This window comes from Triturus cristatus, chromosome 2_2 (assembly GCF_964204655.1).
Source record: "Triturus cristatus chromosome 2_2, aTriCri1.1, whole genome shotgun sequence".
NCBI classification, from domain to species: domain Eukaryota; kingdom Metazoa; phylum Chordata; class Amphibia; order Caudata; family Salamandridae; genus Triturus; species Triturus cristatus.
This window is the reverse complement of record NC_140582.1, coordinates 1,208,296,465-1,208,321,402: the sequence shown is the minus strand read 5'-3', so window position 1 is coordinate 1,208,321,402 and position 24,938 is coordinate 1,208,296,465. Positions and strand designations below refer to the sequence as shown.

General features: G+C 44.4%; 1 protein-coding gene across 2 annotated transcripts in view; it reads left to right on the top strand.

Moving 5' to 3' along the window:
- The window catches only part of LOC146863406 (putative N-acetyltransferase camello), a 70,510-nt gene that overhangs the window by 23,350 nt on the left and 22,222 nt on the right, over positions 1-24,938 (top strand). The window contains exon 3 of one of the 2 annotated variants that reach the window (XM_085642836.1): positions 15,523-15,573. The exons of the other annotated variant lie outside the window; for it this stretch is intronic. The gene's annotated coding sequence lies outside the window, so the exon portion shown is untranslated. The remainder of the gene's footprint in view (positions 1-15,522; positions 15,574-24,938) is intronic. 2 annotated transcript variants of the gene reach the window in all.

The window sequence follows — 24,938 nt, the reverse complement described above, 5'->3', positions numbered from 1 at the left end:
CACCTCTTTTGCCTATTTCTGCAACTCTCTTGCATCTTTCTGTATCACTCATGCCTCTGTCTGCACATCTATTGGTTCTTTCTGTACTGCTCTTGCTTCTGTCTGCACCTCTCTTGCAAATTTCTACACTCCTCTTGCCTCGTTCTGCACTGCTCTTGCTTCTTTCTGGACCTCTTTTGCCTGTTTCTGCAATTCTCTTGCCTGTTTCTGCTCTTCTCTTGCTTCATTCTGCATTTCTCTTGTTACTTTCTGCACCCCTCTTGCTTCTTTCTGCACCTCTCTTGCTTGTTGTTGCACCCCTCTTGCCTCTTTCTGTACCCCTCTTCCTTCTTTCCACACCCTTATTTCTTCTTTCAGTACCTCTCTTGCCTCTTGATGCACATCTGTTCCCTTTTTCTGTGCCCCTCTTGCCTGTTTTGTAGCTCTCTTGCCTCTTTCTGCACCTCTGCTGCTTCTTACTGCACTTCACTTGCTTCTTTCTATATCTCTCTTGCTTCTTTCTTCACACTTCTTGCCTCTTTCTGCACCCTTCTTCCCTCTTTCTGTACCTCTCTTGCCTCTTGCTTCATCCCTGTTCCCTTGTTCTGTACCTCTCTTGCCTGTTTCTGCAACTCTCTTGCCTCTTTCTGCAGCTCCGCTGCCTCCTTTCTCACCCCTGTTGCTTCTTTCTGTACTTCTCATGCCTCTTTCTACACCCCTCTTGTCTGTTTCTGCACCTCTGTTGGTTCTTTCTGCATTGCTCTTGCTTCTTTCTGCACCTCTCTTGCAAATTTCTGTACCCCTCTTGCCTCTTTCTGCACCCCTGTTTCCTCTTTCTGCACCTTGTTTGCCTGTTTCTGCAACTCTGTTACTTCTTTCTCCACTTCTCTTGCTTCTTTCTATTCTTCTCTTGATTCTTCCTGCACCCCTTTTGCCTCTTTCCACACCCTTCTTCCATCTTTCTGCACCTCTCTTGCCTCTTTCTGCATCCCTGTTCCCTTTTTCTGTACCTCTCTTGCCTTTTTCTGCAACTCTCTTGCCTCTTTCTGCAGTTCCGCTGCCTCCTTATGCACCTCTGTTGCTTCTTTCTGCACTTCTCATGCCTGTTTCAATACCCCTCTTGTCTGTTTCTGCACCTCTGTTGGTTCTTTCTGCTCTTTCTTCTTTCAGAACCTCTCTTACACATTTCTGCACTCCTCTTGCCTATTTCTGCATCCCTCTTGTCTCCTTCTGCACCTCTGTTGGTTCTCTCTGCACTGCTCTTGCTTCTCTCTGTACCTCCCTTGCAAAGTTCTGTACCCCTCTTGCCTTTTTCTGCCCCCTCTTCCTTCTTTCTGCACCTCTCTTGCCTCGGTCTGCACCGTTTCCTCTATCTGCACCTCTTTTGCCTGTTTCTACAACTCTCTTGCCTCTATCTGTACTTCTCTTGCCTCTTTCTGTACCTCTGGTACTTATTTAAGCACTTCTCTTGGCTCTTTCTGCACCTCTTTTGCTTGTTTCTGTACTTTTCTTGTTTTTTTCTGTACCTCTCTTGCTTCTTTCTGTATCCCTCTTGCCTCTTTCTGTACCCTTCTTCCCACTTTTTGTACCTCTCTTGCCTTTTTCTGCTCCTCTCTTACCTCTTTCTGCATCCCTCTTGCCTCTTTCTGCACCTCTTTTGCCTATTTCTGCAACTCTCTTGCATCTTTCTGTATGACTCATGCCTCTTTCTGCACATCTATTGGTTCTTTCTGTACTGCTCTTGCTTCTGTCTGCACCTCTCTTGTAAATTTCTGCACCCTTCTTGCCTCTTTCTGCACTCTTCTTCCCTTTTTCTGCACTTCTCTTGTCTCTGTCTGTACCTCTGTTCCCTCTTTCTGCACCTCTTTTGCCTGTTACTGCAGCTCTCATGCCTCTTTCTGTACTTCTCTTGCCTCTTTCTGCACCTCTGTTGCTTCTTTCTGCACTTCTCTTGCCTCTTTCTGCACATCTCTTGCCTCTTTCTGCAGTTCTCTTGCCTCCTTCTGCACCTCTGTTGCTTCTTTCTGCACTTCTCTTGTCTCTTTTCGCACCTCTCTTGTCTGTTTCTGTATCTATGTTTGTTCTTTCTGCACTGCAGTTACTTCTTTCTGTACCTCTCTTGCAAATTTCTACACCCCTCTTGCCTCATTCTGCACTGCTCTTGCTTCTTTCTGTACCTCTTTTGCCTGTTTCTGCAACTCTCATGCCTCTTTCTGCACCTCTGCTGCTTCTTACTGCACTTCTCTTGCTTTTTTTCTATACCTCTCTTGCTTCTTTCTGCACCCCTCTTGCCTCTTTCTGCACCCTTCTTCCCCCTTTCTGCACCTCTCCTGCCTCTTTCTGCATCCCTGTTCCCTTTTTCTGTACCTCTCTTGCCTGTTTCTGCAACTCTCTTTCCTCCTTCTGTAGTTCCGCTGCCTCCTTCAGCACCTCTGTTGCTTCTTTCTGCACTTCTCATGCCTGTTTCAACACCCCTCTTGTCTTGGTTCTGCACCAATGTTGGTTCTTTCTGCTCTTGCATCTTTCTGCACCTCTCTAGCAAATTTCTGCACTCCTCTTGCCTATTTTAGCACCCCTCTTGCCTCCTTCTGCACCTCTGTTGGTTCTCTCTGCACTGCTCTTGCTTCTCTCTGTACCTCTCTTGCAAATTTCTGTACCCCTCTTTCCTCTTTCTGCCCCCTCTTCCTTATTTCTGCACCTCTTTTGCCTCTGTCTGCACTGTTTCCTCTTTCTTTACCTCTTTTGCCTGTTTCTGCAACTCTCTTGTCTCTTTCTGTACTCCTCTTGCCTCTTTCTGTACCTCCGTTGCTTATTTATATTTAAGCACTTCTCTTGCCTCTTTCTGCACCTCTGTGGCTCGTTTCTGCACTTTTCTTGATTCTTTCTGTACGCTCTTGCTTCTTTCTGCACCCCTCTTGCTTCTTTCTGCACCCCTCTTGACTCTTTCTATACCCTTCTTCCCAATTTGTGTACCTCTTTTGCCTTTTTCTGCACCTCTCTTACCTCTTTCCGCACCCCTCTTGCCTCTTTCTGCACCTCCTTTGCCTGTTTCTGCAACTCTCTTGTGTCTTTCTGTATCACACTTTCTGCATCTCTGTTGGTTCTTTCTATACTGCTCTTGCTTCTGTCTGCACCTCTCTTGCAAATTTCTGTACCCCTCTTGCCTCTTTCTGCACATCTCTTGCTTCTGTCTGCACCCCTGTTCCCTCTTTATGCACCTCTTTTGCCTGTTACTGCAGCTCTCTTGTCTCTTTCTGTACTTCTCTTGCCTCTTTCTGCACTGCTCTTGCTTCTTTCTGAACCTCTTTTGCCTGTTTCTGCAACTCTCTTGCCTCTTTCTGTACTTCTCTTGCCTCTTTCCGCACTACTCTTGCTTCTTTCTGAAACTCGTTTGCCTGTTTCTGCACCCCTCTTGCCTCTTTCTGCACTTCTCTTGCTTCTGTCTGCACCCCTGTTCCCTCTTTATGCACCTCTTTTGCCTGTTACTGCAACTATCTTGCCTCTTTCTGTACTTCTCTTGCCTCTTTCTGCACTGCTCTTGCTTCTTTCTGAACCTCTTTTGCCTGTTTCTGCAACTCTCTTGCCTCTTTCTGTACTTCTCTTGCTTCGTTCTGCATTTCTCTTATTACTTTCTGCACCCCTCTTGCTTCTTTCTGCATTTCTCTTGTTTCTTTCTGCACCCTTCTTCCCCCTTTCCGTTCCTCTCTTGCCTCTTTCTGCACCCTTCTCTCCTCTTTCAGTACCTCTCTTGCCTCTTTCTGCACGCCTTTTTCTGCTCACATCAGACCTTTATTTTGCCTCTTCCTGCTCGTTGCTGCCATTTAATTTTCATCTTTCTATCCATTTCTGACCTTTATTTTCCCTCTTTCTGCTTGTTTCTCACCTAGCCTCCTTCTGCTTGTTTCTGACCTTTATCTTGTCTCTTTCCGCTCATTTCTGACTGACCTTTATTTTACTTCCTTCTGCTAGTTTCTGACCTTTATTTTGCCTCATTCTGCTAGTTTCTGATCTCTATTTTACCTCTTTCTGCTCGCTTCTGACCTCTACTCTGCCTCCTTTTGCTCATTTCTCACCTTTATTTTGCCTCTTTATTCTCGTTTCTGATCACTATTTTGCATCTTTTTGCTTTTTTCTGGTCTTAATTTTGCCTCTTTCTGCTAGTTTCTGACCTTTATTTTGCTTCTTTCTGCTAGTTTCTGATCTATATTTTGCCTCTTTCTGCTTATTTCTGACCTTTATCATTCCTCTTTCTGCTCGTTTCAGATCTCTATTTTGATCCTTTCTGTTTGTTTCTCAGCTTTATTTAGCCTGTCTGCTTATTTCGAACCTTCATCTTGCCTCCCTCTGCTCATTTCTGATCTCTATTTGGCTCTTTCTGACCTTTATTTTTCAATTTTCTAATTTCTGATCTCTTTTTTGCCTCTTCTGATCATTTCTGACCTTTATTTTGCCTCCTTCTGCTCATTTCTGATCTCTATTTTCCATCTTTCTGCTAGTTTCTGACCTTTATTTTCCTTCTTTCTGCTTGTTTCTGATCTTTATTTGGCTTTTTCTGCTCCTTTCTAACCTTTATTTTGCCTTTTCCTCATTTCTCATTTCTATTTTGCCTCTTTCTGCTAGTTATTTACCTATTCTTTTGCCTCTTTCTGCTCATTTTTTACCTTAAAGTTGCCTCTTTGTGCTAGTTTCTGCTCTTTATTCTGCCTTTTGCTGCTGGTTTCTGGCCTGTATTCTGTCTCTTACTGCCCATTTCTGACCTTTATTGTGCTTTTTTTATGCTTGTTGCTGACCTTTATTTGCCTTTTCTGCTCATTTCTCAGCTTTATGTTGCCTCTTCCTGCCCTTTCTCACCCTTATTTTCCCTCTTTCTGATCGTTTCTGACCTTTATTCTATCTCTTTCTGCTTGTTTCAACACTTTTACTTTCCATCTCTCTGCTCGTTGTTGAACTTTATTCTGTTCGTTGCTGACCTTTATTCTCCCTCTTTCTGCTCATTGTTGACCTTTATTCTGCCTTTTCCGATCATTTCTGACCTTTATTCTGCCTCTTTCTGCTCGTTTCAGACCTCTATTCTGCCTGTTTCTGCTCATTAATCACCTTTATTTAACCTCTTCTTGTTTGTTGCTGACCTTTATTCTTTCTCTTTCTGCTCGTTTCTGATTTTGTTCTGCCTTTTTATGCTTGTTTCTGACCTTTATCTTGCCTCTTTCTGCTTGTTTCTGACCTTTATTTTGCCTCTTTCTCCTCTTGTCTCCACTGGACCGCAGGGGAACCTCAAGGACCCTACGGTCCCAGCCAGCTCCCCGCCTCTTGCAGAAGCCGGCATTGCTCTCACAGACAGGGAGCTGCTAAACACGCAGCTCCCTGTCTGTGAGAGCAACCCTTTTGTCTGTTTTTGGCGGGAGCAGTTTCACAGCTCACGCTTGCTGAGAGCAGAGTTCAAGTTTGCTCTGACTTGGCTGGAGCTGTCAAACTTTCCTTCAAGTTTGCTCTGACTTGGCTGGAGCTGTCAAACTTTCCTTCAAGTTTGCTCTGACTTGGCTGGAGCTGTCAAACTTTCCTTCAAGTCAGAGCAAAAAGCTATGTCCTAGGGGTGGACACCTGGAACACAACGGGAGCCAGCCCTGGGGGTGTCAGTCACCAGGGCCATATATGGCTCCAGGAGGAGGGCAGCGCAGCCCCCCTTCTTTGATGTGCTTGGGCCGGCCCGGGGAGGTGGTGATCCCTGGAGTCATATAAAGCCTGGGAGTGGGGCCCCTCACAGCTTTAATGATATTATAGGCCCCTGGAAGGTGGTCCCCAGGACCCGTGGGGCTGCGTGGCCCCTCATTACTTTTAATTTATACCCAGGGGAATGGTGGTCCCCTGGGGCTTGAACCCTCCCCAGGAGGAGGGCCCGAACAGCCCACCTCCAAATTAAGAAAGAAACCCCAGGGAGGTGGTGATCCCCAGGGCTCAAAAGAGCCCATGGAGGGGGTACGTTTACCCCCCTCCATTATACTATAAAAGCCCTGGGGAGGTGGTGATCCCCAGGGCTTAAAAGAGCTTCAGGAGGGGGGCCCCATGCTCTCCCCCTTCTGTTTTTTATTCCTACATGCCCTGGTACCGGGCCAGCCGGGGGCTAAACAGTAGAGAATAGCAGGAATGAGCGGGTGTGTAAGTCTCTATATGTTTCTATGACTGGATGTGTGAATGGCTGTATTAGTCAGTGAGTAGGAGCATGAGTGACTGTATATGTGTGTTAGTGGTTGTGTTAGTGACTTTATGGGCGAGTACTGTGTGAGTAGCTCTATGGATCAGTGAGCAGGTGTGTTTGTATGGGTCTGTAAATGGGTATGTCACTGGTTGTGTGGGAGTGGGTGTATGGCATGTTGTATTGGAGTGTGACTGGGTGTGTGAGTGGTTCTATGGATTATGTCATTAGTGATGTAATCTCTTCTAACCCTCAATTCCAGTAAAATGGCAACCATTCAACAGAGAAGATGTGCTCCAGTGACTTTGGTGATGGGTCATTTTCGGACAGGATGACAAACAGACAAGTTTCCAAAACTTCCGTGCCAGCAATCAGTAGACCCAAAAGACCTTTGGTCTCATTCTGTGATCCAGAAACTCAGGGCATTTACTAGTAACTGAAGTACGCCTTATCTTTTTTAAATTAGTCAATGGGATGCCCCTGAGAGACTGCATCCCAGAAGAGGGACATTGTCACGAGACAGTGCGGTGAGTTACCGATACTGCTGACACTGATCCACTCCCACCAGTCTCCATAGACTTTTGTCAACCAATGATGTGGAATCGTATTACGCTTGTTTAATTCATACTTAGTCCCCTTAAGGGCCAGGAGGTACTTTACTAACATCCTAATTCCACGTTTGTCAGATTTGAGGCTCTTTTTATTGCTCAAGATAAATAACAATAACTTAGGGTATAGAAGGGGGATAGGAGCACACTGCCTCACATCACAGCATAGTTTGCCCCTTAGCATTATGGTAAATGCAGTACAATGTTTGCACTTACTTGAATATTAGCTGTAGTTTTTCACCAACGTTGGTGCAGATAGTGCTGTAAATCTCTATGGATTTTATTTATTTATTTATTTTTTGACATTTATTGAGCGCGAACGAATACCCGTGGGCGTCTCAATAGAGATCACAAATCAAATATACATCAGGGGTTGCTGAGAATGCTGTCACAGTCCTCTCAGGTCTCAGTACCTCTCACTGGTGCACAGGTGCGTCTCCAAAAGCTCCTCAGCTTGCTGGCTCAAGGGAGCCTTGTTAACCAGAAGGGGGATGGGAGCACACTGCTTCACATCACAGTACAGTTTGCCCCTTAGCATTACCCTTAGCATTATGGTAAATGTAGTACAATATCTGCTCTTAATTGAATATTAGCACATTGGAATGTTGAGCGCTCCATTGAAGGCAATGGAGTGCTCCGGGCTTCTAAAGTGTGGCAGAAACCTGGAGCACAAACATTCTGATGTTTATTTCACAGCTTTTGCTGTGAACAAAGGCCTCACAGAGCCCAAGAGGATTTCCAACCCCTCGGGCTCCGTGAGGCCTTCGTTTTACAAATTAGAACATTCTGCCCTCTAGGGGCAGAAGGCAGAATGTTCTAATAGCCGTAAAGCACTCCGTAGGGGGCTCTACTGACCACTAAAGGCCTGCTTTCTTGTTAAAAGGCCCTCACCTTTGGCTCAGGCCTTTAACGCTGGAGCGGGCCGTTATTGGCCGGGCTTCGCCTTATTTAAAAGGCAGCGCTAAGTCACTTAACGTGGCTTTACGCTGCCTTGTAAATAAGGCACCCTCTCACGCTATACTTAACGTGAAAGGGGAGAGCAATGGGTGTTATGGTGCGCGTTCCACCGCAACCCCCGTTGATTTTGATGCTGCCCCTATTTACAAGGGTGGAGTAAATAGGAGCAGATTACCTGGTCTAAACCTGGCCAAACGAGGAGAAATGTTTCATTTCTCCTTGTTTTTGCTGTTTCCATGTGTGCTGCATCTTGCAGCACATATAGAAACAGTAAATTCCATTGATTGTTTATGTGTAGGAAGGTGTCCCTTCCTGCACATAACCATTCCTTAAAAAAATTACGTTCTGCAACTTCTATGTGTGCTGCATTAAGCAGCACACATAGAAGTTACAAAACACCATTTAAAGATGGTTTATGAGCAGGAAGGGTCACCTTCTTGCACAGAAACAATCTTCTCCTCAACAGAGACACCCTTGCACTATGGTGCAGAGGTGTCTGCGTTGGTGAAAGGCTGCTAAATGTAGTGCCAGCGCAGGAGCAAACACAGGGCTGCATCATATTGTTGTAAATATGGTGCAGCCCTGCGTTTCAGAAGTGGTGGAGTGTGGCGTTAAGCCAGAAAGGCTAACGCCACACTCCGTCACTTTTTAGTTAATATGCCCCTCAGTCCTGTTTACTGCTCTAGGAGGTTTAGTGCACCCTCACTTGATGCTAAGTACTTAGCTTAGTTCTTCCATTTGACTGACCTTCAAAGAATCTGTTGAGGCTTTAACTCGGAGTCAATGGGGGTCCAGAGTAGCTATGCAGGAGGGAGCGAGGAGGAAGAAGTCAAGGGAGCAGGTAAAATTGGAACCACCGGTTTGGATGGACTTCAAGGAGACCGGATCACTTCTTGATCCTGGCAGGGATCTTCGGATGAGTGGGAAGGGTGGAGCTTGTTCTGCAGGGAGCGAGGCCAAGCCATGATTTGCATTTGGGCTGGGTTAATATACCCTCTTGAGGGCTCAATGGATGTAGCTAGGTCACATGGGGCACGTGGGGCACATGGCCGTCTGGAAGATTCTCGAACCTTGGGGAAAACAGGTGTTAATATACTCGCTTTGACCTTACCGAATAGACAGGTGCAACTTGTTGATCGGAACCAAATAACAGGAGCAAATGTATCTTTTTCGCTCGAACGTGCATAATGGAAAACAACACCAAGCCCCAGTAACAGCGAGAGCAAGGCTTGCCTCTGGCTCACAGTATTCTGTGGGAAGCGTGCAGGGAATTAATGGAAAACAACACCACGCCCCAGTAACAGCGAGAGCAAGGCTTGCCTCTGGCTCACAGTATTCTGTGGGAAGCGTGCAGGGAATTAATGGAAAACCACACCACGCCCCAGTAACAGCGAGAGCAAGGCTTGCCTCTGGCTCACAGTATTCTGTGGGAAGCATGCAGGGAATTAATGGAAAACCACACCACGTCCCAGTAACAGCGGGAGCAAGGCGTGCCTCTGGCTCACAGTATTCTGTGGGAAGCGTGCAGGGAATTAATGGAAAACCACACCACGCCCCAGTAACAGCGAGAGCAAGGCTTGCCTCTGGCTCACAGTATTCTGTGGGAAGCGTGCAGGGAATTAATGGAAAACCACACCACGCCCCAGTAACAGCGGGAGCAAGGCTTGCCTCTGGCTCACAGTATTCTGTGGGAAGCGTGCAGGGAATTAATGGAAAACCACACCACGCCCCAGTAACAGCGAGAGCAAGGGTTGCCTCTGGCTCACAGTATTCTGTGGGAAGGATGCAGGGAATTAATGGAAAACCACACCAGGGACCTAGGAACAGCGAGATTAATACATTGGTTCTCGGGATTTGGGAAATGCTTGCAGGGCTTCAGGCGTAATAAAAATTATGGATGCTGGGGAAGCATCGGTCATAAGGGCGTTGGAGGAACAGCAGTTTTTAGGGTGCTGGGGAAACATCGGTCATGAAGGTGCTGGGAAAACATCATTCATGATGGTGTTGGGGGGGCATCAGTTGTAAGGATGCTGAGGGAACATCAGACATGATATCATAGTGTGCCATAAAGCACCACAGGGGTAAGGCAACAAGAGACATGCGCCATGGGCCCACTACACAGAGGGCATATGAGTGGGTCATGGGACGTGCGAGTCATTTTCTTTCTCTCTGTTTGGTTGGCCAGGTGGTGGTCATCACTTGATGTAGAACTGTTCTACTACATTACTTGGGTGGGGGTGGTGTGGGATCATGAGGGGTGAAACTTAGGGTGAAGTCTCCTTTCTGCTGTAATAGATCCCACAGGTTGGTAGTCTACCCAAGACTGGCTGTGGGTAGAAGAAAATGTTGTTGTGAGGATTCAAGAATGATACTTATGCGGGTGGTTTGATACGTTCTTTGGGGTCAGATTTCTATCCTCCTGGCACAAGGACTTAGTCAATATTCCAATACAAATTAAACATTCAGTTCAACTGCTTTCTTGTAACAATCAGTCCCATAAGCTGAGTTCAGGAAAACAGTGGAACTCAAAGCCCTCTTCTGTTAATGAATAAAATACTCAAGGATTGCAGAAAGAAATAGGACACGTACTTGCATAAAATATGGATGGTAACCGCACAGAATATGAAAAGTAATGAAGTGAAACATGTCTCAGAGAATGAAAACCGCAAGAAAAACACTTCTATTATCAGTGATTCCTTATTGTCCTAACAGGCTCAAGCTATTTCTAAGCGCTACGCTAACTTTTAGCTAAAGTAATACATAGCAAGCCTGTTCTCAAGTTTCACAGATGGTGTGCACAGCATAACTGTGTTTTTTTGTTATGAAATAGCAAGCTAGCTGTTTCGTATTGAAGATTGCTTGAGGCTGGAACACAAACAGCCACAGGGTGAAGGACACTTCTTCCTGCTGTCGCCTCTGGCTGGGGCCTGTGGTGCAAAACGGTGTAACCTCTGCATTGATAGCCCTGTTCCAAAGCCCCTCTCTACTTCTAGACCGATGCATGGGTTTTTATTGGATCTGATTATCAACATTATCTTACATTTTGAAAACAATGATGTTGCTAGCTGGCACTAAACCAGCAATAAGACAAAACAATCATGGCGCCAAATGCGTCAACTGGATTATCATGCTGATAAAATATTTAGATTTTATAAACAATAAACAATTCTGAAGAGTAAGTGCCTAGGGTGCTTACATATCCAGAATTTCAATGCATGTCTTAAACGTCACACTTTCTATGAAAAGTCTGCAAAGCAAAGGAATGGAAAAAGAGGGACATATTCACAACGAAGTGGTGGAGCGTGGCGTTAGCCTCCTTGACTTAACGCCGCACTCCGCCACTTCTGAAACGGAGGGCTGCAGCATATTTACAACAATATGGTGCAGCTCTGCGTTTCCCTCTGTGCTGGCGCTAGATGTAGCAGCCTGTCGCCAACACAGGCACTCTTTCACCATAGTGCAAGGGTGCCTGGGCTGAGGGGAAGATTGTTTATGTACAGGAAGGTGCCCCTTCCTGCACAAAAAAACAATCTTTGAATGGCATTTTGTCACTTCTATGTGTGCTGCTTAATGCACCACACATAGAAGTTACAAAATGTCATTTTAAAAAAAAGATTGTTTAGGTGCAGGAATGGACACCTTCCTGCACATAAACAATCAATGGCCTGTTGCTGATTCTATGTGTGCTGCACAACGCAGCACACATGGAAACAGCAAAAACGAGGAGAAATAAAGCATTTCTCCTCGTTTCGCCTGTTTAAGACCAGGTTTTCCCTGGTCTTAATGTTGGCGCTGCCTCCTATTTACACTGCCCTTGTAAATAGGGGGCAGTGTCAAAATCATTGGGTGTTGGGGTGGAACGCCTACCACAACACCCATTGCCCTCCCCTTTCATGCTAAGTACAGGGTGAAGGGGGCCTTATTTACAAAGCAGCGTTAATCCACATTAAGTGGCTTAACGCTGCCTTGTAAACAAGGCGAAGCACATATCACCAGTAGAGCATCACTAATAGGGGCTTGTAAATTTGCCCCAGAGTCTGAAAGGACCAAAGGGTGGAAACAGAAGAGTCTGAACGGGAATTGCCCCAATGTTCACGGCAGGCTCTCTGCTTGGGTCTTGGTCACTTGGAAAGGAAGCGGTTGGTCCTTCCTGTAAAAAGTGAGATGCAGGGTACACCTGCCTTGTGACCACTGGCTAAGCAATCAGAAAGGAAGCACCATGGGCATGAATCAAACAAGCCTTTCTGAGAGCCATGTGTTCAAAAGCATCTATCAGGGCCCTCTCCATCCCGAAGGAGCGCTCTCTGCTGCTGGGGTTCTATGGAGAACGCGTCCCTACCTGGGCCAAAGGTGCTCGTTTCTGCATAGTAACCCAAATGGTCAAAGCTTAGGACATGTGCTTGGATGTACCACAAGTAAAAATCGTTTAGAGAAAGGTGGTAAGTCTAAACAACAAGCAAAGAAAGGCACGGGGGCAGGGATGTAGGTATAGTTAGTGCAGCAGGAGCGGTGGCTCCAGAGAAGGCATGAGGGCCCGCCGCAGCCCAGTTTTCTGGCTGCCTTTAGATCTATTGATCAGAAGCACTCAGTAGCTGTGCCTGCAAGGGGAGCAGCCGGGGCTTGACTGCAGCTACCGAAGAGAGCCCAGGGGGACGATTGGCAGAGTGAGGTGACAGTATGCAGAAAACCAATCAGACATTACAGGCTCATGGACGTCATTTAGAGGTCACCAGGGGTCGTAGCTTGCTCCTTGTGACCCCTGATACTACCCTTGCAACCCCTGTCCTTGGAGATTGCTAAAGTAGGGTCAGGAATGCAGAACTGGGCTTTCCTGAGCTTTTTTCTTTTAATTATCTTTAACTCGCAAACATTAACATGTTACCTGTCATTACAAAATAAAAAAAACACATTCAGCAGTGAAACTACACTGCACTGACACAAAATGTTACCCTTTGTGACCTTTGGGACATGGGCTGGGCTCCTTTTGCAGCTACAATCCAGGACGAATCTGACACAGTGGTGAACTGAAGATAAAACTTGCAAGATGATTTATTGTTGCTGATTTCGAAGGCCCAGTAAAAGGCGCCTCCATGTCTCTGGACCAATCAGGGGAGAGTAAAGAGAAAAGAAGTGTTAAGAGGGGAACGAGGGAGCAGCAGAGAGACCTGGAGAGAGGAAGACACAACAGATAGGTGAGGTGCAGAGGCAGTGTGTGTGCGTGTGCGTGCGTGCGTGCGTGCTTACATGTGTGTGTGAGAGAGAGAAGAGAGCAGTTTAAGTCAGACAGACGAAAAAGAGACAACTGACCGGGGGACAGACAGAGATGTCATAGACAGATGAGAAAGATACTATAGAGACAAAGAGATATAGGTTGGAGAGATAGTGACAGACAGGTGTGAGAGAGAGAGAGAGAGAGAGAGAGAGACAAGAGAGAAGTTTAAGACAAAAAGAAACAGCTGACGGGGAAAGAGAAAGACAGAGATGTGACAGACAGATGAGAAAGTATCAATAGACGCAAAGAGAGCCATGAGACGGACAGGTGTGACAGAAAGAGAGACAAGAGAGAAGTTTAAGACAAAGTGGCAAAAAAGAGACAGCTGAATGACAGAGAGAAAGACGAAGATGCGACATATAGATGAGGAAGGCTCAATAGATATATAGAGGGAAGACAGGTGTGAGAAAAGGACTAAAAAAAAGAGGCCAGAAAAACACTGCAGAGTGTGCACCTGGTGAAAATGAGGCATCCGAGAAACAAGTGAGAGACAGGTGAATAGGAGGCAGTTTAAAGAGACAGAGACGGATAGTAGGAGGCAGGTGTATGACATGTGATATAGAAATACTGGTGTGAAAGAGCTCAGAGAAAGACAGAGAGAAAGAGGCGGTGCATGTCAGGGAGAGGGGATAGAAACAAATGAGCAGAGAGGGGATGGACAGGTGAGGAATAATTCACAGACACCACTGAGAGAGGGTGGAAATAATCTAGAGATGTGATAGAAAGGTAACAAGTAGATGAGGGACAGATGGGTAAAGGGACTGGTGCAAGGTAGATGATTCCGAGAGCAATGTGAGAAAGGGAAAGAGATGGGAGAGGTAATGAGAGGTGGATGAAAGAGATGGGAGAGGTAATGAGAGGTGGATGAAAGAGATGGGAGAGGTAATGAGAGGTGGATGAAAGAGATGGGTGAGGTAATGAGAGGTGGATGAAAGAGATGGGTGAGGTAATGAGAGGTGGATGAAAGAGATGGGTGAGGTAATGAGAGGTGGATGAAAGAGATGGGTGAGGTAATGAGAGGTGGATGAAAGAGATGGGTGAGGTAATGAGAGGTGGATGAAAGAGATGGGTGAGGTAATGAGAGGTGGATGAAAGAGATGGGTGAGGTAATGAGAGGTGGATGAAAGAGATGGGTGAGGTAATGAGAGGTGGATGAAAGAGATGGGAGAGGTAATGAGAGGTGGATGAAAGAGATGGGTGAGGTAATGAGAGGTGGATGAAAGAGATGGGAGAGGTAATGAGAGGTGGATGAAAGAGATGGGAGAGGTAATGAGAGGTGGATGAAAGAGATGGGTGAGGTAATGAGAGGTGGATGAAAGAGATGGGTGAGGTAATGAGAGGTGGATGAAAGAGATGGGTGAGGTAATGAGAGGTGGATGAAAGAGATGGGAGAGGTAATGAGAGGTGGATGAAAGAGATGGATGAGGGAGTGCGAGGTGGATGAAAGAGATGGGTGAGGTAATGAGAGGTGGATGAAAGAGATGGGTGAGGTAATGAGAGGTGGATGAAAGAGATGGGTGAGGTAATGAGAGGTGGATGAAAGAGATGGATGAGGGAGTGCGAGGTAGGAGACAGATGGGTGAGGGAGTGACAGGGGGGAGAAAGGGATGGGTGAGGGAGGGAGAGTTGGGAGAAAGGGATGGGTTAGTGAGGGAGAGGTTAGAAAGGGAAAGGGATCTGTGAGAGGTTGGAGAAGTAATGAGTGGGGTAGAGAGACAGGTGAAAAGACATTTCAGAGAGGAGGTAAAAGGGGAGAGACAGGTGGGAAATAATATGTTAATGGAGATAGTGTGAGGTAGGTGAAGGGGAAAAGAGAAACTGATGTGACACGTTAGAGAGAGGAAGACAGGTGAGAGTGAGACTAATAACTAGATAGCAGCTTAGATACAAATTACTGAGAGAGGTTGGGAGCAATGACAAGTGAGATGAAGATGACAGACAGCCGCATGTGAGAGGAGAGTGGAGGGAGGAGAGAGGAGAAACAGAAACCAAAATGGAAACAGTTGAGAGAGTGCTAAGGGGAAGACATGGGCGCTTTGATAAAGAGGCACATTGATGAGAAAGAAACAGCTGGATGAGAGGGAAGAAGGTAAGAGGGGGATCATACAGGCAGTTCATGGCCTCTTTATCAGACTTGAGCTTATTGCATGATTTGTAACTGCAGTGATGTCCCTTTTCATGGTGCTGTAAAATGTCATGTGACATCACTTCCTAGGATATTATGTGAAAGATCGTATGATGTCACTTCCTGTGATGTAAGTGGGGGTGGTCAAAGGGCGAGTAAAGTCACATCAGCTACCCCTGGAATTTTGGGAATTGACGTCCATGTACAGGCTATATGAAAACAAGCTCCACGGATAGCTGTAATTTAACTGTTGGGCCGAACTAATCAATTCAATTGGAATCTATTTACCCATATCGTCTCTTTCTTACTATGACGTATTTTGGTGCACAGACATAATATCGAGTTTTTAATATCGACCTACAATAATATCAAGTTTTAAATATCGTAGGGACAGGATATCAACATCAAGAATATCGACGACCAGAATATCGACCTGAAGGTAAGAAATATAGTTTTTGTTAATATCGAAGTTAGTAATATCGATAGCAAAAATATCGATGTTAATAATATCGATGTTTATATTAGTGCTATGTGTATTAGTATGTATTTTGTATGTATGTGTTCTATATTTTTTGTTCAGTCATTTTTTTTTAAAGTAAATTATGCGTTTTAGTACCATAGCGGGTTGTGGGTTTATAGGGTAATAGGGAGGAAAGTCATTTAATTATAGTAAATGAATTAATAATTTTTAAGAATTATTAATTATTTTTAATTACATTTTGCGTTTTAGTTCTGTAGCGGGTTGTGGGTTTAGGGGAATAGGGTGGGAAGTAATTTAATTGTTATGAAGTAATTATTTATTTTCATTTATTGGTATTGATAATCAATTTATTGTTAATTAATTATTAATTGGTAATTCATGTTTATTAATTGATTAATTGAAAAATATATTAATTGCATTAATTTATTATTGGAGCGGGTTGTGGGTTTATAGGGGAATAGGGTGGGAAGTAATTTAATTGGAATTAAGTCATTAACTTTTATTTTGGGGTATTGATAATTAATTTATTGTTAATTAATTATTAATTGGTAATTAATTTGTATTTATTAGTATTTGCAATTCATTTATTGTTAATTAATTATTAATTGGTAATTAATTTTTATTAATTATTATTTATTGGTATTGATAATTAATGTATTGTTAATTAATGATTGATTGGTAATTAATTTTGATTAATTATTAAGTATTGGTATTGATAATTGATTTATTGCTGATTATTTAATAAATGGTCATTCATTTTTATTAATTGATTAATTGATAATTATATTAATTGTGTGGAATGTTATGCGGAGTGAGTTGTGTGTTTATTGGGGAATAGGGTGGGGAGTAATTTCATGTTATTAAAGTAATTATTAATTTGAATGTATTTTTTAATTAATTTCTTGTTAATTTATTAATAAATATTTATTTAATTAAAAAAATTATTTAATTTATAAGTATGTTATTTTTAACCCCTAAGCTATCCAACGCTTTCCCTACTGTTGCACTCTTTGCAGTGGGAATAGTAATTTTTACTACTACGCTATCCAACACTTTCCTTACTGTTGCACTCTCTGGAGTGGGAATAGTCATTTTTATCTCTACGTTATCCAACACTTTCCCTACTGTTGCACTCTCTGGAGTGGGAATAGTATTTTTTACCCCACGCTATCCAACACTTTCCCTACTGTTGCACTCTTTGGAGTGGGAATAGTCATTTTTACCCTTACGCTGTCCAAGACTTTCCCCACTGTTGCACTCACTGGAGTGGGCATAGTAATTTTTACCCCTACGCTATCCAACACTTTCCCTACTGTTGCAGTCACTGGAGTGGGCATAGTCATTTTTACCCCTACGCTATTGAACACTTTCCCTACTGTTGCACTCTCTGGAGTGGGAATAGTAATTTTTACCCCTATGCTATCCAACACTTTCCCTACTGTTGCACTCTCTGGAGTGGGAATAGTAATTTTTACCTCTACGCTATCCAACACTTTCCCTACTGTTGCACTCTCTGGAGTGGGAATAGTAATTTGTACCTCTACGCTATCCAACACTTTCCCTACTGTGGAGTAGGTATATATTATTTTTTATATGTACATGTTTAATTTATTTTAACATTATGGGGCCGATTCCGATCCTGTATTTTTTTTTCCCGTCCGACTCGTATCGGTAAATTTTTCCATACAAATCGCACAAGTCCCGTCCGACCCATGAAGTACGATTCGTACGGGAAAAATACAACTTTTCCCGATCCGATTTGTACGGATCGGCCCGATCCTTACAAATCGGATCGAGAAAAGTTGTACCAGACGAACCCGGACACTTTTCCGTACAAATTGTAAAAATGCAGTCCAACAGTACTAGTACGATCCGGACCGGCTTTCCGATTTACGATTTGTACGGAAAACGTCCCGTACACGGGGAATGCCATTACCCGCTACGAAGCGAACTTTGTACGACTCGTATCCCGGGAAATGTTGTTCCCGGGGTGCGAGTCGAACAGGGGTACGAGTCGTACAGGCATACACCCCCGTGCATTGTGTATGTACGGTGCGTACCCCAACATCGCGTATGTACTGTGCGTACCCCCAACATTGCGTATGTACGGTGCGTATATACGTGATGTTGGGGTATGCGATGTTGGGATGCGCGATGTTGGGGTACACGATGTTGGGGTATGCACACTACATACGCGATGTTGGGATACGCACCGTACATACACAACGCACGGGGTGTATGCCTGTATGACTCGTACCCCTGGGGACTCTGCTTTTACAGCTGTTTTTGGCTCCCGTAAGAAAAGAGCCGTACGGAGTGCCGTAGGGACGAATCGTACTTGCTGGGCTGGAAACCGCTGCTTAAATACATACAGACATCACGTGCAAGCTGCTCCGGATCAGAATTGTTGGTTTATTTTAGCTGTATAGTCTTTTGTACGATTTGTATGGAAAGAGGCTTTCTGTACAAATCGTACTTCCTAGGTTGTAAGAAAAGTTTACCGGGTACGAGTTGTACGGGAAAAACGCTCCATACAACGATTTGTACAGCCTTTTTCCAGGATTGGAATCGGCCCCTATATGTATTGGTTATTATTTTTAAACATGTTTTAATATTTTTAACTATGTTACTTTTAAATATATGTATCATTTACTTTATTTTACATTATTTTTTTAACATTATAAAACAATATTTTTGACAACGATATTTTTTACATCAATATTTTTTTCCTCGATATTTTTGTACTTACCATGATGTAGATAGGATGTCAATATTCTTGACTTCGATATTTTTGCGTCGATATTTTGGTACTTCGATATTCGGTCCATCAATATTTTGTCAGTGATCCACGTATTTTTTGATACTTGCTGTTTATGATTCTTCGTTATTGTCATTGTAGGGAAAAAAAGTCTGTTCTCTTTGTTCAGACCTGCGTCTCTAACAATCACCGACAGGGGGCGTTCTAGAATCTTGCTTTGATTGATGATGTCACCAGATAGTCTCTTTAAATATTTTTTTATTGCACGGGGCAGATAGTGTATCCATATGGTTTACCAATAAAAGAAATAAGAAATAATAGCGCATAAACCAGTATGAACATATATAACCTAATAGGACACTTAGGATTGGTAATAGTGGTGAAGTGTGCATAAGGTCTGTCTTTTTCAAGCAAGAATGTATTTGTAGTTGTATTCCTGCACTGACTGTTGCATAACACTGCAAGAACTGTTTTGTGACTGGAATTTACCCTGCATGGCCTACAGTTTGGTCCCCTGCACTGAATAGCCAAAGTGCAAGTATTTAGCAGCTGTGTTTGCTGGATTTTTGACCGCAGCATCATGCTAATCTAGCATGTGCACGAAGATCTAGGTCTGTCCTTTGAGTGGGTGAGGCTCTGGACCTAGAGTGGCACACCTAGTGCACTCTTAATGGTGGCAGTGGACTACCGTCCTTGTCACAGGTTCTAGCTTGTACCGCAATAGTGTCAGCACAAAATGTTTTAGTGATTCTATAGTTGTGAACAGACCTTTTTTCTGTGTAATGTAAACATTGCAAATGCTGGAATTAATGTGACATCACATCCTATGAAAGGTCCTATACCATCACTTCCTATGAAATCATCTGGACAAAGAGTGTTCCATGTTACCTGTTACTCTGGGCATTAGGTGATGTCTATAGTGACAGGTCTTTGTATGAATATTCCCATTGACACAGCAGGGATGTTCACAAATTCTAATCAAATATGATGTGTTAGAAATTGGAGTTTTGATTGTCAGAGGTATGCACCCTGTCCTAGCAGGAAACACAATCCTAGTCAGGGTAGGTCACAACACAACCTAAATTATCCTGTTCTCACCTTCTGGTAGCTTGGCAGAGAGCAGGCAGGCTTAACTTAAGAGGCAATGTGTGCAACACTTCAAACAGAAGCCCAGTGAAAACACCACAAAAAGATTCTACACCAGATTAGAAAAAATAGATTATGATTTTATAAATATAACAAGACCAAAATTACAAACATCCATCCAGTAGAAATTGAGATATGTAATTTTTAAAGATGAAATGCAAAACATAGTGCTTAGAAGCAACTACAGCCCAAAGAGTAAATTGGTTGTGCTGGACCGGGAGAAAGTCAATTGTTCTCACTGGCCGTGATGGAGCGTAGGCCTGATATAGGACCCATGTAGGCCCTGGACCAAATGTTCCTTGATTCTAGTCGCAACAGTGAGATGCTTTGGTGATCTCCATGCAGGAGAGGTGTAGGCCTGGGTGAAGATTGCAGAGTTTTAGTAGGTGGAACTCTGCGTAGTCCCTGAAAATCTCAGCCGGCGTTGCGGAGTTCAGCCAGTGGAAGAATCTGTTAAGTTGCGCTGCTCACACTGATTTTTAGCGCCAGGTGTTTGTCCCGTGCTGTAATGTCAGTGCGAATGGCACTGTGTGCCATGCCAGAAGGCGCTGCTGCTCTCTGCAAATCAAGTAGACATTATATTCAAGCGGCAGCTTAATCAATGCAAGCGGTTGTGACCTGTCATTACCACACCCTCAGAGAAATCACGCTGAGAGGAGGTCTAGCATGCAATTTTATCTCATTTGTGCTCTCCGACTTAGCGTTGGCAAGCCGCTCAAGAGAAAAAACTACCTGTCACTTAGTTTTTCAGAACTGGCAAAATTCAGCGAAGTCCACTGGTGGAGTGGAATTCTTCGCTCACCCTTAGTGAGGTGTTTAGCTGAATTTCTCCACACAACTGTGGCGATGCGTCGGGTCTGTGTGCAAAGCATCAGTTCCAAAGTGCTGCAGTTCTGAATGTGATGCGCTGGGTTTCTCCATCTTTGTAGAGGCGATTCCTTGATCTTCTCCACACAGTGGCAGCAATACATTGGTTCTGATGCAGTGGTTCCGAGAGCAATGAGGCGGTTCCGAGTGAAATGCTCCTGTCCAGTTGCACAACAGCAACAATGCATTGATTCTGCTCTCGCAGCAGAGGATGCATCGGTTCCACTGGAGCAAACTCCTAGATCCACTTCCAGGGGTCCAGGACTGGCATGGCGCCCCTTAGCAGGACAGACTCACAAGCAGATGAGCCCAAGTGCTGGAACAGGAGGGTTCCAAGTATTTTTTATGTCCCCAAGACTTAGGCAACAGGAGGCAAGCCATCAAGCCTTTGGAGTCACTCTGGGTTCAAGTGATGCAGGTCCAGTACTTCTCACCCAGACAGAGTGTAGTGAAGATCGTTATCTACATATGTACAATGCTAAGTTAGCACAACCGCGTTAGATGTTAGAAAGCCATCTTGCCGCTTTTGCGGCTTTTGCACACGACACTGTAGTCACATGTTATTAAATTGAGAAATGCTTACTCGACTTTGCTTCACCTGAGAACTGTCTGTTGTTAACATCCCAAACAGTGAGCTGCGACCTTGGTCTGTACACAGTGTAAAGAAACAGTCTGGGTCGCTAGACGGTGCATGTTGTTCAGTTCAGGTTGAACGGCCCACTAGTTTAGCCATAACACGCACGCAGCTGCAAATACCTGAAAGTCGAGTGCCTTTAGTATTGCAGTGTTACATGTTTTCATTACATTCGGAAGAAGAGCTTTCCCAGGAGCAGAGCATTGCTGATCCTGTGATGCGAACTCACTGAGCTGATCTTTACGGTATGGGGTTCCCCATTCAAGCCTAGAGACCTTTTACTAGTTTAATAATAATACTATTAATTAGTTTGCTAGAGAAAGGAAGGTGGCTTAGATCCACTGTCATTTTAGTATGATTACTCCTTTCATTTTCTATGGTATTGTAACTATGCTGATGGTTTTGATTTTAATCGTTTGTCTGCTTATGTTAGCCAAACAGCTGCATCTTAGGACACGAGGTTTATAAAATAAACTCTTTAAACTTTTACCGTGTCTCTGTTTATTCTGTTGTGGACTGGTATGAGAATAATTACGAAAAGGTATTTCTGAATCTCACCATTCCTGAGAAATATACTAAGTCGCTTGTTCTGGGTTGTCTATACATTGAGACCGCCGAGCTAAACCTCGGATAATGAATGGGACACTGATGCTGGCCGGATAAGGGGTTCTGGGTTCTGAGGTGAGTTTTTGGTACACCACAATTCACTGGGTTCCTGTGCATAGTTCTGTGCATAAGCAGAATCCCTGCAACATGGCACACCTAACGTTTGGTCTATTGATTTGAGACGCCTTAGTAGTGCTTGTATTAGTCCACAACACCCTCACTCTGGTTTCCGGATAACGGGAGTGACGGTTTAACCTACCTGTGTTTCGACTAATAGGTTCCTTCAAGCTTGATCATTAAAAAGGTTATTTAATCTGAACCCCAGTGCTACTGTTGATATCGTTGATACTCTTTAGTGTGTCCAAATGGCGGTAGACATAGCCACGCATAGCCGTGCACCTCTGCGCCGTCATTTGACGACGTATGGGGTGCCGGATGATGGGATGGCTGTAATTTTTGTGGTCAGCGCTGATGCGTCATACCCGTATGAGTTGTTTTACTCATGGGTGGCTTTTCCGGCGGTGGATGACGATGATACGTTTCTCACCTACACTGCCACACAGCTGCCTGCGGTCTATACCCCATATAGGACACAGGAAATTCCAATCTCTGCCTGGCAGCATACTATTTGGTTTAATGGCGCCCTTCCCCATGCGGTTGCCCCGGCGAGAATGGGCCCGTTGTCTATTGCAGGGTCCACATGGCCGGTGCTGGCCGGCTTTACACCTCATCCCCGCTATCTTACAGTAGGGGTGGCTGAGTTGCGTGTACTACACACAGCCCTGATTACGGTCCATAGGGCTTTAGTGCAGTACGTGTCGCGCAATGTGCAGGTGGGGGCACCTGCTGTTGCGGGACAACCTACGGACCACCACGCGATTGTCATTAGTCCTGTTATGGTTAATTCGGTGGTCGGCAAGCGCCCCCAATGTAAGGATGAATTTCCTTATTGGCTTGCTGAGAAATTTGACCAGTTGGAAGCGGTTTTTCCAAATACATCTCCTGTGGAGAAACACAGGATCCTCACCATTACTTTGCCTAAAGACCTAGTCCCGGATATGGCCGATTGTGACAACTGGGATAAGGTCTTTGCCGCGACCTATTCGAAGTGCTATGGCACTCCGTCTATGTCTGTGCTACCATCCGTCATCAAAAAGGTTCAGGAGAATCATGGTGCGGAGGCTGCTATTGAATTGGGAATGAGGCGTTGTGCAGGATGATTTGTCAGTATTGTATCATGGTCAAAATCAGTTGCGTTCTATTATGCAGTTTGCATGGACGTTGCAAACTTTAAAGGCAGGGTAAGTCCCTTGGGATTACATGAACACTTCTTCTTTGTTCCTTACTCTTAATTTAACTGCGAAACAACAGTTCATGTCCATGAAAGATGCTACATATTCATTACTACACATTGAAAAGTTAGAACCTTTGCCTTTCTCTGTTGCTGAATTGAATTCTGCTGTGTGGCTTGTACATGGGTTGATCACGTTACAGTTCCCCCTGTTTAAGTTCAGTTCATGCATGAAACATTATGCTCTAGGCAGATATGAACAACTCGGTTCTGCCTTCCTGCACGAAGTTTGGTCTCTCCCATTCACGTATAGATGTGTGAGAGACGGCAAGGAGGTTTACTTGAAAGGTGAAGAGTGCACTTCCACTCCGGATCACTCTGTTGTGTGTAGGCACATTCAATTGCATGGTGCATGTAATGTACACGCCCCTAATTTAGCTTGCGTCCTGAAAGAGATTCCTGTGCCAGTTATAACGCCGTCTTTTACGCTGCTTGCTAATGGTAGTTATTTGCTATTAAATAATGAAGGTTGCTGTGGGATGTTAGTGGGAATTCCCTACATAGTGACTGTATCACAGAGGGTAGTTTGCTGTAATAACGTCCTTTTCCCACCCCCGCATGGCCGGCTCGATGTATCCATCTGGCCTTCCATTCCAACCTTGAAAGCAGAGTTCAACAAGATGAGCAGAATAAGGGCTCTATTGTCTCAAAAAGAAGTCGCGTTGACTTCATCCCGGGAAACATTTGTCCTTCACGTAGCAAACACCCGCACTGAGGTGCAAGCGCTTTTGAATACTGATCTCCCACTTCATTTTGGGACCCTGATTCAGACTATCTTTAATGCCTCGTCAACAAGTGACATAGCTAATTTTTTTAAAATTGTGGGCTCCGGCCTCGTGACCTCTTTTCAAACTATTTTTGGTGTGATCCCGGCCTTTTTTCATTCTATTTTTTCCAGCGTCTTCGGAGGTCTCCCTTTACTTCTCGCCCTCATAGCTGGAATACTTTTGTTGGTCTGCGCCCTGCGCTATGGATGCACAACTTGCGTCACACGACAGCATGTCCCGGCTGCTCCATCTTCGTAACCGGATGCTTGAATACTATGGCACTTTACCACTGGCAACTCTAAGCATTGCCTATGGATTGTCCTTCCGGTTTCCCTACTTTACTTGTGTGCAGCCCGTCTTTCATTGCCTAGATTGTCCGTTCCAATGGGCTCTGGATTTGTATCTGTCGAACTCGGCGTCTCCTGCCCCGGATTATGATCGGCTGATGAGTCCCTTAGTGGCTCATGAGTTGGACTGTTCTGGCGTCGGGATTATGGCCTGTGGAGCAGCACATGGAGTCCTTGGGAATTGGGACGTCGGAACGACTGCGATTGACTTCTTAGCGAGAAGTTATCTTGAAGAACATGCCAGTTGTCCTCGTCTGGTGCTGGAGGCTCCGGTGGTAGAGGAGCGTGTATGTTCCTTCCCCGTCCTGAACTAGATGGCAGATAATTTTGCGGAACGTTCCAATGATTTTCTCTTGGAAGCTGTTGCAACTTATTGTGCTTATACGTTGATGGATTGACTTTTGAATTTTCATTTCGTCCTACATCAATAACTGAGTTTTTTTATCCTTCTCTTGGGTTTTTTCACTCCTTTTAAAAAAAAAATTCTTCATTTTTTCTTCGAACTTTTTTCACTTCCTTATATGGACTTATGGTTCATGCCCTTGGTTCTGTTCTATCAAACTTGAACTCTGCGTTCTTGCAAGTGCGCCCCTACTGGTTAGTGGTCCGATCAAGGGGGAGTGTAGTGAAGATCGTTATCTACATATGTACAATGCTAAGTTAGCACAACCGCGTTAGATGTTAGAAAGCCAGCTTGCCGCTTTTGCTGCTTTTGCACAAGACACTGTAGTCACATGTTATTAAATTGAGAAATGCTTACTCGACTTTGCTTCACATGAGAACTGTCTGTTGTTAACATCCCAAACAGTGAGCAGCGACCTTGGTCTGTACACAGTGTAAAGAAACA